Here is a 9,809-nt window from a genome sequence, read left to right on the forward strand (position 1 = left end):
TGACGCAGAAGAAGACGTGGCAGATGAACAGCAGCCTCGTCACATGACCGTTCAAGCAAAATTAATTGGAGGAAGCGGAAAGATATATGAAGCATGTATCTGCACTTCCTCCTCTTTTCTTGGTTTGGCAACTCAGCAGTTACAGCATCCATAACTATTACCATGCAGCCATTTTTACTGTTAAATAATTCATCTGGTTTTATCGTCTTTCTCACATAACCGATTTGGTCTCAAATCAACATTTAAAAATGAAGAATTGTCATCTCTTTCAGTATAACGTTTTTGTGTATCTGGGCTTCAAAATAAACAAATTTAAGTAAAAATAGTATTTATTTACAACGTCATTATTTAATTTAAAGCTAAAACCTTGAGACACACACTAAAACTAAACCCATTTTTTACTGGTAGGATAGAAAAAACCTGGAATACGATTGAATAAAAATGTTATGGTCTTCCAAAAGAATACTCTTGCTGAAAGAATCATCAACGTAAAAGCATGATTCAGCATGGTCCACACTATAAAGTGGAAGGAAGTTAATTATTCCATAGAGTGAAAATAAACATGTAACTCATGAAACAATTGTAAATGCATTTCCTCTGATTAGAGTTAACATTCATATAAAGTCTTACAATTCTATTATTAAATGACTGGTCATAAGTCTGTCCTTTCTCAGTAGAATAAGACAGTTTGGTTGGTGTTTGCAAAGTAAAGTCTTAACCCTTGTTTGGATGACTGACTTATACCTACTCCTTTGTACAAGTGGGGTCAAAAATGACCCAGATCAATGGGTTTTTGCAATAAACTTAAGAAATTAAATTAAGTTTTTATCATATTTTGATTAACAAAGGAGTGATAACATCACTTTTTTCACATTGTATCACCGAACAATCAATCAGGTATGTAAAAAAGAGTGAAAATGTATTATGTCAACAGAGAATGAGGGACTGTGTAACACCATCCGCACACAAACATCTCTTTTTTCAAGGTTTGCAGCTTTTACAAGCCACTTGCTCCTTCTTCTAGTAGAAGTTTGTGGCGTTGCGATTCTCTCCACACCTTTCATTTGCTCCAGTGATGATGGGTTTGTTTTTTTTTCCAGTCAGCTTTTTGTGAAATTAGTTCCTGTGCAAGCTCTGTGAGCAACAGTTTGGTGAACCTTTGTACAATTCAGGGTTCTGAGGCCTGAAAAAGAAGTTGGGATTCAAAGCGATCATGTTGTGGCACAAAATTATGGACCACCTCTTCATCTGGAGGTTGCAGGTGTAGTTGCCAAAGATCTGATCCCCAGCAGCTACACCTCCAAGTTTGTCCAAAGTTTTTCCTTCGCCTGTTTTTATCCACCATCTTTCTGTGGTGCATTGTGCTGAGGAGTACAACAGCCTTTCTCTTTTTCTGACACAGCTGATCATAGATATCTTCCCACTTAATCTAAAATCAGTGATGCAGACTGGAGGCCTCCATCACTGGAGGAATGTCTGGCTAATTCTGTTGCAAGATTCCTACAATAGTCAGACTTCAGGAAATGCTCTGCTAGAGGGAAACTGGTGAAGAAGTGTCCACTATGATGTTGAGACCTGCTCATTTTCATTTAATTCCATAAATGAAGATAAAGCTGACATGTATGTTACTGTGTAAAGAAGTGTGAGTGCAACAGTAAATGTTTACTGACAGTCACAAATGATAAGAATGAAAAGCTCCCAGATCCAACCCTTGAGATTCCATAGGAAATGCTTAATTTATGACTTAAGCAAAAGGTAGTGATTCAGAAGCTGGAATTATCTCAAAACGTAGGCATTTTTTTCCCCAAAAATACAGTGATCCCATGTAGCAAACATGTTTTAATGTTAAAACTTTCCTTTTCAAGGATTTTAAAGAAAAACTGCTTCTGAGGTCAATTTTGCCCCATCTTATGCATCAGAGGATTAAACAGAGTTCCTTGAACAGATGAGCTTTTGAGATACAAAAACAAACTTCCAAAAAATAGAGCATCTCTTAGCATCAAATTTGATTTGAAATCCAATGAGTTACATTGTAGAGGCGACTTTTCAATTCAAGCCTCCTGAGTTCAGTTTGTTTATGACAAGCTTCTATCATATAAATATGCTGCAGTCCATTCTGTAGTTTTGCAAGTTTGTTTCTTTTTGCAAAAACATTGAAAGAAATGGTGAAAAATTAACAAAGGATGGAAAAAGGTGACTGCAAAGAAAAAGTGGTGTGAAAGTATCAAAAATAGGTGTCACTAATGAACAAATTAAATGGGTGAAATATATAAAACCACAGAGTAAACAAGAAAAGGACAAAAAAACGACATTGTGGCCCCAACATGAACAATAAATTGGGGCCCTAAATGTGTGTGGCGTTCACATGCATAACTACTGTTGAACCTACTTCTTCTAACACCAGTTGCATGAGCGTTCTATACATTTTGGCTCAGTCTGTAAGCATCTGGAAACATCATATTGTTGTTTTTGTTTTCACAATGCTGTTTCAAATGTCCCCTCCTTCCACAGTTAGTTCTTTCTGTAAATACAAACCTATTTTCCTTGTTTTTTTCCGAGTTGTGATATGATCGCTCAAAGGAAAAATTAGAATTGTTCTGAAAGATATCCTCAGCGCTACTGAAAACAAAAGAAAAACAAAGGTTAAGGTTCAGTCAGTCCTGTAACAAAAGCTGAACAGCATTGTCCAAATGTCACCTTTTGTAAGGGACTGCTGTGCAAATGTCACTCTGGTGTCAGAGAGATTGGCATCACTTTCATCGGACTGGAGCACACCAAGGATCTGTGGACATGCTGGAGCTTGACTTTAGTGAGGAGATCCAGAGTCGCACAGACACATGTCGGTACTTCTGCACTCTGCCCTGCTGAAATCAGAGCAGTCAGTGCTGGAAACAACAAAATAACAACAAATAAAAAAAAAAAAACAGGCTAGAGTTACCCTGTGGTTAAAATCAAGTGGTAACTCCAGCTTTGGTTGAAAGCAGGTGTCGATTTTAACCCAATTTAGACACCATGATCAGTATTTTTTTTTGAATGTCACCCTTTTGCTGAAGAAAAAAAAAAAGAATATTTTACAAAGAAATTTCACTGAAATTACATTTAAATGCATTTTTTGTTTTAAATGACAAATTGTTTAGGTGCCAATGCATTGCTGCTTAAATTTGATGTCCCAGAAAACATTGCACACTTTTTTTTTCGCAGATACTTTTTTGGAATGGTAAGATTCAGGGACCCCAATAAATTGATGATCAGTGAGGTCATTTTGGCACAACCTTATTTTACATTAAATGTTTGATAGTTTTGGATCACTTTTATAAAATTAAGTTTCAGGATAAAAAACTCTATGCTATAGCTAGGAGAGCAGGTCAAGTAATTAGAGCAAAGTTAAGACAAATTCTCAGTTTTTGATCGACAGAATGAAATAAAAAGCTAATTCTGGCTTTTTAAAAACCATGTATTTTGTCCTGTTTTAACATGTAGTATTCGTTTTAAATTGCATTGTCCCCTTTTAAATAAAGAAAACAAAAGACAAGTCTGAAGAAAAACATTTGCAACCGACATTTAAGTTTATTGAAATGTACAAAACATTGTCCTTGCAGTGAGTGGCCAGAGCACAGTCACCCTCACTCAGTGTGGTTCTGTTGGATGTTTTTTTTCTGTTCTTTCTCACTGATGCACAAGAGTGCTGTCTGCTCTCAAAAGCCAATCAGAGTTGAGTCTGGTCAGATGGGAGCCCACCTGGGACTGTCAAGTGCTTCAAGTAGCTTCAGCCACATGTTTCAAAGGTTTCACTGTGCTGCTTCCCTGTCTGTGTAAATGCAGTGGGTTGGGTCAAGAAGCAAAATTGCATCAGCAAGTCACCGTGGAAACCACTAATGGGAGAAACTGAAAGGAAAATTGTGTTTTGCTTCAATACTCACTCAATTTGGGGGGATTTAAACTAAAACCCTTCACTGTAATCTGTTGAAGAAAATTCAGTTTAGAAAGTGGATTAATGGATTTATTGATATATCAAGGATTTTAAATGCTTGGAGTGAATTTCAGTATATTAGTTATACTTGGGGCTGCACGGTGGCGCAGTGGTTAGCGCTCTCGCCTCACAGCGAGAAGGCCCCGGTTCAAATCCCGGCTGGGACCTTTCTGTGTGAAGTTTGCATGTTCTCCCCGTGCATGCGTGGGTTTTCACCGGGGACTCCAGCTTCCTCCCACCGTCCAAAAACATGCTTCATAGGTTAATTGGTGACTCTAAATTGTCCCTAGGTGTGAATGTGAGAGTGTATGTGAGTGTGATTGAGGCCCTGTGACAGACTGGCGACCTGTCCAGGGTGAACCCCGCCTTCGCCCATCAGTGGCCGGGATAGGCCCCGGCACCCCCGCGACCCCGAAAGGGACGAAGCGGACATGAAAATGAATGAATGCATGAATAGTTATACTTGATTTGGCTTAATAGGCTTAATTTTTTTGTCTGGTTTATCTTTGTGATGAATTATGAGCAAATGGAATTAGAAAGGATTTTGTGAATAATAAATGCTCTTGGAAATAAAAAAATATTTTGATTAATTAAATGATAAAGCTTTTTTTTAAAATATCACTCCTGTTTGCCTGTTTTGACCAAAAGTGTTTTTTCTTAAATGGTAATGGGAACCCGACTCTTGTTTTTATTGACTCTTTAAACTTTTTACGATAAGAAAATCCAAACTCAAGTATGAAAACGGAGTTAGCAAAGATTATCTTTGTATACCCAATCATCTTTCTAAGAGTATTTTCTCGACTGTTATAGACATAAACTCAGAGCAGGGATTTTCAACTTTTAACACTAAAGGAGACATGTCCAGCATATCAGACCAAAACCCAATGAGAGCCTCAAAATCCCACTTTACTGTTTAGAAAAATACAATTCATTTATAGTTTTGTGGCCATCAAGCAATTTATTTAAAAAACATATTTATAACTGTGTTATTTTATGTAACTTTTGACAAATTTCTTGCAAAATAAAATGCATTCTGTATGCTGCAGTAGTTTTGCGATCACACTTAAAGCATTTTGTCTCTGAACATCAACTAGACATAAGCTAAAAATGTGAGTTTAAACTTTGTCTTATCATAAACCACTCTGACAATAAATCAAACATTTTATCATCTATTTTCTTAGTTATCTGACATGTTTGCATTTTGGAGGAAAGCTCTAAACGCGTCTTGATTTAGTGTAATGTCAAGCGTGGTTTAAAAAAAGAGTAAATTTTCACTCACATAAGATCATCCATTATGGATCCATTTTCCTCTTAGTAACCCGGCCAGTTCCTATCTTAGCCAGTAGATGGCAGCACAGATTCGTTGAATGTTTCCCAGAACAAAGGGTGGAAACTGGTGAGTCAACTCTTCCCTGGACTGAGGGGTGTGTCCCCCAAAAAAAAAATCTTAGATCAACCTTAGATCAAAAAACAAATAAATGAAAAACAAAGAAAAGACAGAGAGGTTGAGTGCGTCACACCAGGAATGTGACTATCCCTGCGAGCAACAAACTCCTAAATCAGCTGGAGGTTGCACAAACTCTTTTGATCATGCCATGACTCATATGAATTAAATGATGAACAAATGTGTGCGCAAACACACTATCCAAGAAAGCCTTATTGAGATCATTGCTCGGATGAAGTAACATACAAGAACCTACATGCTGAACACCTCAATACTCAGTTGATCGCTGAAACCTTTTTTTTTTTTCTTCCCCTTTTTTCTTTTTTGCCATCAAAGTTTTCTCCTCGGGAGGAGCAACTCAGAGGAGGTCGACCAGCTTGGACCGGACAACACCAACTAAACTAAAAAGAAAAACAACAACTTTAAGGATGCCGCACAAAAGGAGAACCCACGGTCACCACAAAGACGCAAAACAGGTTTGGATTCTTCTCATGTAAATAGTAGGGTGTGTGCGTAAAGGGGGTCTTTTTTTTGCCAAACTCTTAGAAAGTGTAGGTGTAGGTGACAGAAAATATGCTGGAACATAGAGTTATAGAGCACATTACGGGATGTTTACTGGTATACCTCCCTCCATGGAACCCCGATGTGCGTAAAAGCGCGCACCAAAGTTCTTTCCGCTCTGGGTTAGGATAGGCACACTCTGGCGCACATCAAAATCTGACTAGAAACTTATTTGCAAAACTTAAGCGCACACCAAAGTTTTGCAAGGAAGTCATGACAGAGTTCTACGAAGGTGTGGAATGTTGTGAAACATCTGGAATTCGACTGCATCAAGAGAATCAGTGACGGTGGGGCGGCGGGGTGTGGCGCTTTGGGCATGAAAGTGTCAAGAGAGACAGAAGGAGACGTTTTGGCAGAGAGTTTTGGAGACGTTGCTGCAGGGTTGAGCTCACCTTTGGTTCCTCATGGCGTATGCTGCGTACTGGATGAGTCTCGTGAGTACATCTGTCGGACTTCATCCCCATCCTTCTCTCTTTTATTTGATCCTCAGTTAATGCAAAAACTTTAAAATAAATCTAAGAAGATGCTGCATCTAAATTATCATCAGAATTCAACTAGTTTGAAAGCGTTTGATTTATACTGTACAGTTTGGCACAGGACTATACTGTACATCACCAGAGTAACATGAAGATTTGTGTCAAATAGGCAGTTTAATTGTGTTATTTTTTCTTTCTATATAAGAAAAAAATCTGAAAAAAATTGAAAAAAATACTTATTGAAGAAAAAGTAATTTAAACATCCGCTTCAGTTACACAGTTTTAATATATATAAACAATTTTTATAATTTTGTATGACACATTTTATGTACAATACAATTCAAAATGCTTTACATAAAATATTAAACAACCTACATGCAAAAAATAAGGACTGGCAGTCAAAATAATTATTTAAAGTAAGTTAAAAAGATCTGAATTTAAGGTTAGCTTGAAGTAACTGTGGATTTAAACTTTTAAATAAAAACGAATCAAATCTAGCTGAGATAGGTGGGTTTTAACCTGGAATTAAATAAACTGTTTCAGCAGATCAAAAGATTTCAGGCAGTCTATTCCAGATCTGTGGAGCATAGAAGCTGAATGTAACTTCAACCTGTTTTGTTTTGACTCGAGGAACTGACATACAGGAGACCAAACAAGTATTTTGGTGCCAAACTATTCAAAGTTCTACAAACTAGCAGCAGAGCTTCACAGTCTATCCTCTGGCAGACAGTAAAGACCTCAGAACCGGATCGTGTGCTCTACTTTTCTGGTACTTGTGAGAACCCAAGAAGCAGACTTTGTGCTTCTTCTTCTGAAACGTTCATAGAAATAGCTTAAAAATGATTGTTTTAATGCACAAATAGAAATCAATCATTTTGCATCTACCTTTCCATTTGTTTCATTGCATGTACCTGCACATTGTTGTAAAGGAGGAAATCTGCAGGAGCATGTATCTTTGTCGCCCTCTGCTGAAGGAAGACACTCTATGTCCAGCCCAGTCTCAGTAAAATGCGTACATATGCCACGATTTATCATTAGCTGACAGGTTAACCTGCACACTGAGACCCAATTTAATCATTTCTGGACTAAGAAAGTTATGTTAGATCACTCTAAATCAGCTCTCAGATTTCCAGTTTCACCTACTATCCCGCTCTGTTAGCTTATCCTGAATCATTTCCATGTAAACGCTCCGTCACATTTGTCAGAATAGTAATTTATGAAAAAAATGAGGAAGGTTGTTAAAGAGGAGATTGGCTCAAGTCCAGCAGACTCTAAATAAAGATAACGTTAGCTTATTTGGTTTACAAATGCTTTATCTGCCCTAAATCTTCCCACACTGCTTTACACGTTTTTTGATGACCACATTAAAAAAAAAAAAAAAAAAATCTGTCATCATGAACTACTTCTGCAGAGGAAAAATAAGTCAAACATTGTTTTTTTTTTCCTGAGAATCCACTCAAATGCAACCAATAGCTTGCTTAGATCTTTCAGATCACATCTGATGTTTTCTTTCTGCTCCTGTGAGTTTTACAGGCTCCGTCAAGTGGTGTTTTGGAATGGCAAAGGAGTGCCTTTCTTACCAGGAAAATGTTTCCTTAATTCAGATTTTGGACAGAGCGTGTGTCAGCATGCAGTAATCTCCAACCAAAAAACAAAACAAAAAAATCTTAAAGGCTAACATTAACTTCTGCTTTACATGATTTGTCATGTTTACTTGTTAGGTGTGGAGGAAGAGCGAGTGTGACTTCATTCCATTTGGTGAGAATGAACTGAAAAAACAGACAAGGGAGGTTCAACACTGTTTCATCACACTGATGGAAAAGTAGAAATCCATATTTCACTAAGTTTCTCTTTTAGATTTTAGCTTGGTTCTGTCATTTTGAGATTTAAAGAATTCGTATTCTTCTTTAGGCAAAAAAAAAGAAATAAAATAATAATTTTGTTTTCCCCATCTTAACGTGTGCTTTGTCAGGTACACTTGTTAAAAGTGTGCGTCTGTGAGGAGTTTGTTTGGTTAATTTTGATTAGAATATTCCAAATCTCAAAACTCAAGGAGATTTATAAGCTTTATACATCTATTTTCTAAAACTAAATAAATCCCTTTTGGGGCCACAGGGTTGCTGGAGCCTATAATTAAGCTGCTGTTGGGTGAAGTCAAGGATCAGCTCCATTTCCTAATATAACAATGGAGTAGAAAAAATAACTTCTGTAAAAAATTGAGACTTTTTGGGTTTATTTTATTCCAACTTATGTGCATTTTTATTCATATTTGGCTTCTTCATAAATGAAGTTTGCTGCTTCATTTTTCCATAAAAAGAATCACATGATTACAAATGGAAGCTATATTTTTAATAACTTCACATGAGAATCTCAGAAATAGGTTTCACTTTAAGCATCTTTATTTTGAAGAAAATGCTTTCCACCCTAAAAAATTGAGACAACTCATCTGTCTGGCTGATTTCATCACACTGACTGACACAAAGGCCTTTTGTTCATTCTCCCCCACCCATGAACTGCTCAGCGGCCTAGAAGAGGTCACATCTGAAAGTTACGAGAACCTGAAGGCACTCCCACTTTTTGACATAACCTCTTTTTTGCCATCACTAACGATACACATTTAGATAAAGGCTTTTAAAAAATGTCCCCCAGAAAAAGAAAGAAAAAGGAAAAGTTGCTGCATTCAGTGAAGCTTCAGCCAGACAACTCCCATGCCTTGAGCTTTTGCAAGTTTGCTGCCTGTGCGTTCACAGAAACACTCCCTGCATTCCTGCTTATCAAAAGCATTTTTGCTGGTGGAGCTCAGGCTGTTCTGGTTCTCGAGATCATTATGAAATAAATTCCTATTGCTCTAATGAGTTCTGTTTTCTTTGGCTCAAGTGGATGTTGATATCACTAAAATGCAGTTGACTCCATTTCCTGCCTTTATGGTGTTTTGTTGACCAGACTGTGGCAGAGAATAGGCTTAAAGGCTTCACCTCAGCTTTGCCTCTTGGGTTGGGCTCTGATAAATCTTTTTTATTCTGCCATCTCTTCATGAGTAATCAAAGCAAGTTGTAATATGCTCTTTATTGCCACAAATCGTGGAGTTCTCATGCTGATAAAAGCAGGAATACTGACTTTTACTGATGCTGTAAATAATGTTTTATATTCCTTTTTTTCATGTTTTTATGCCTTGATGTGGTTTTTGAGATCCTGCTCAGAAGTGGGCCCTCATGAGGTGGGTGTCACAGTCAGCTCACTTCCCTTTATAGACCTGAAAGTTAGCCTGGTTTCCTGTGACTTCCACATCTGATCCCTTTGCTCCGTGGCCACACCTCCTCCTCTCATGCGGCCCTCCCTTTTTTTTTTTCCCCGTCCC

Source organism: Oryzias melastigma, linkage group LG5 (genome assembly GCF_002922805.2).
Source record: "Oryzias melastigma strain HK-1 linkage group LG5, ASM292280v2, whole genome shotgun sequence".
Lineage (NCBI taxonomy): Eukaryota > Metazoa > Chordata > Actinopteri > Beloniformes > Adrianichthyidae > Oryzias > Oryzias melastigma.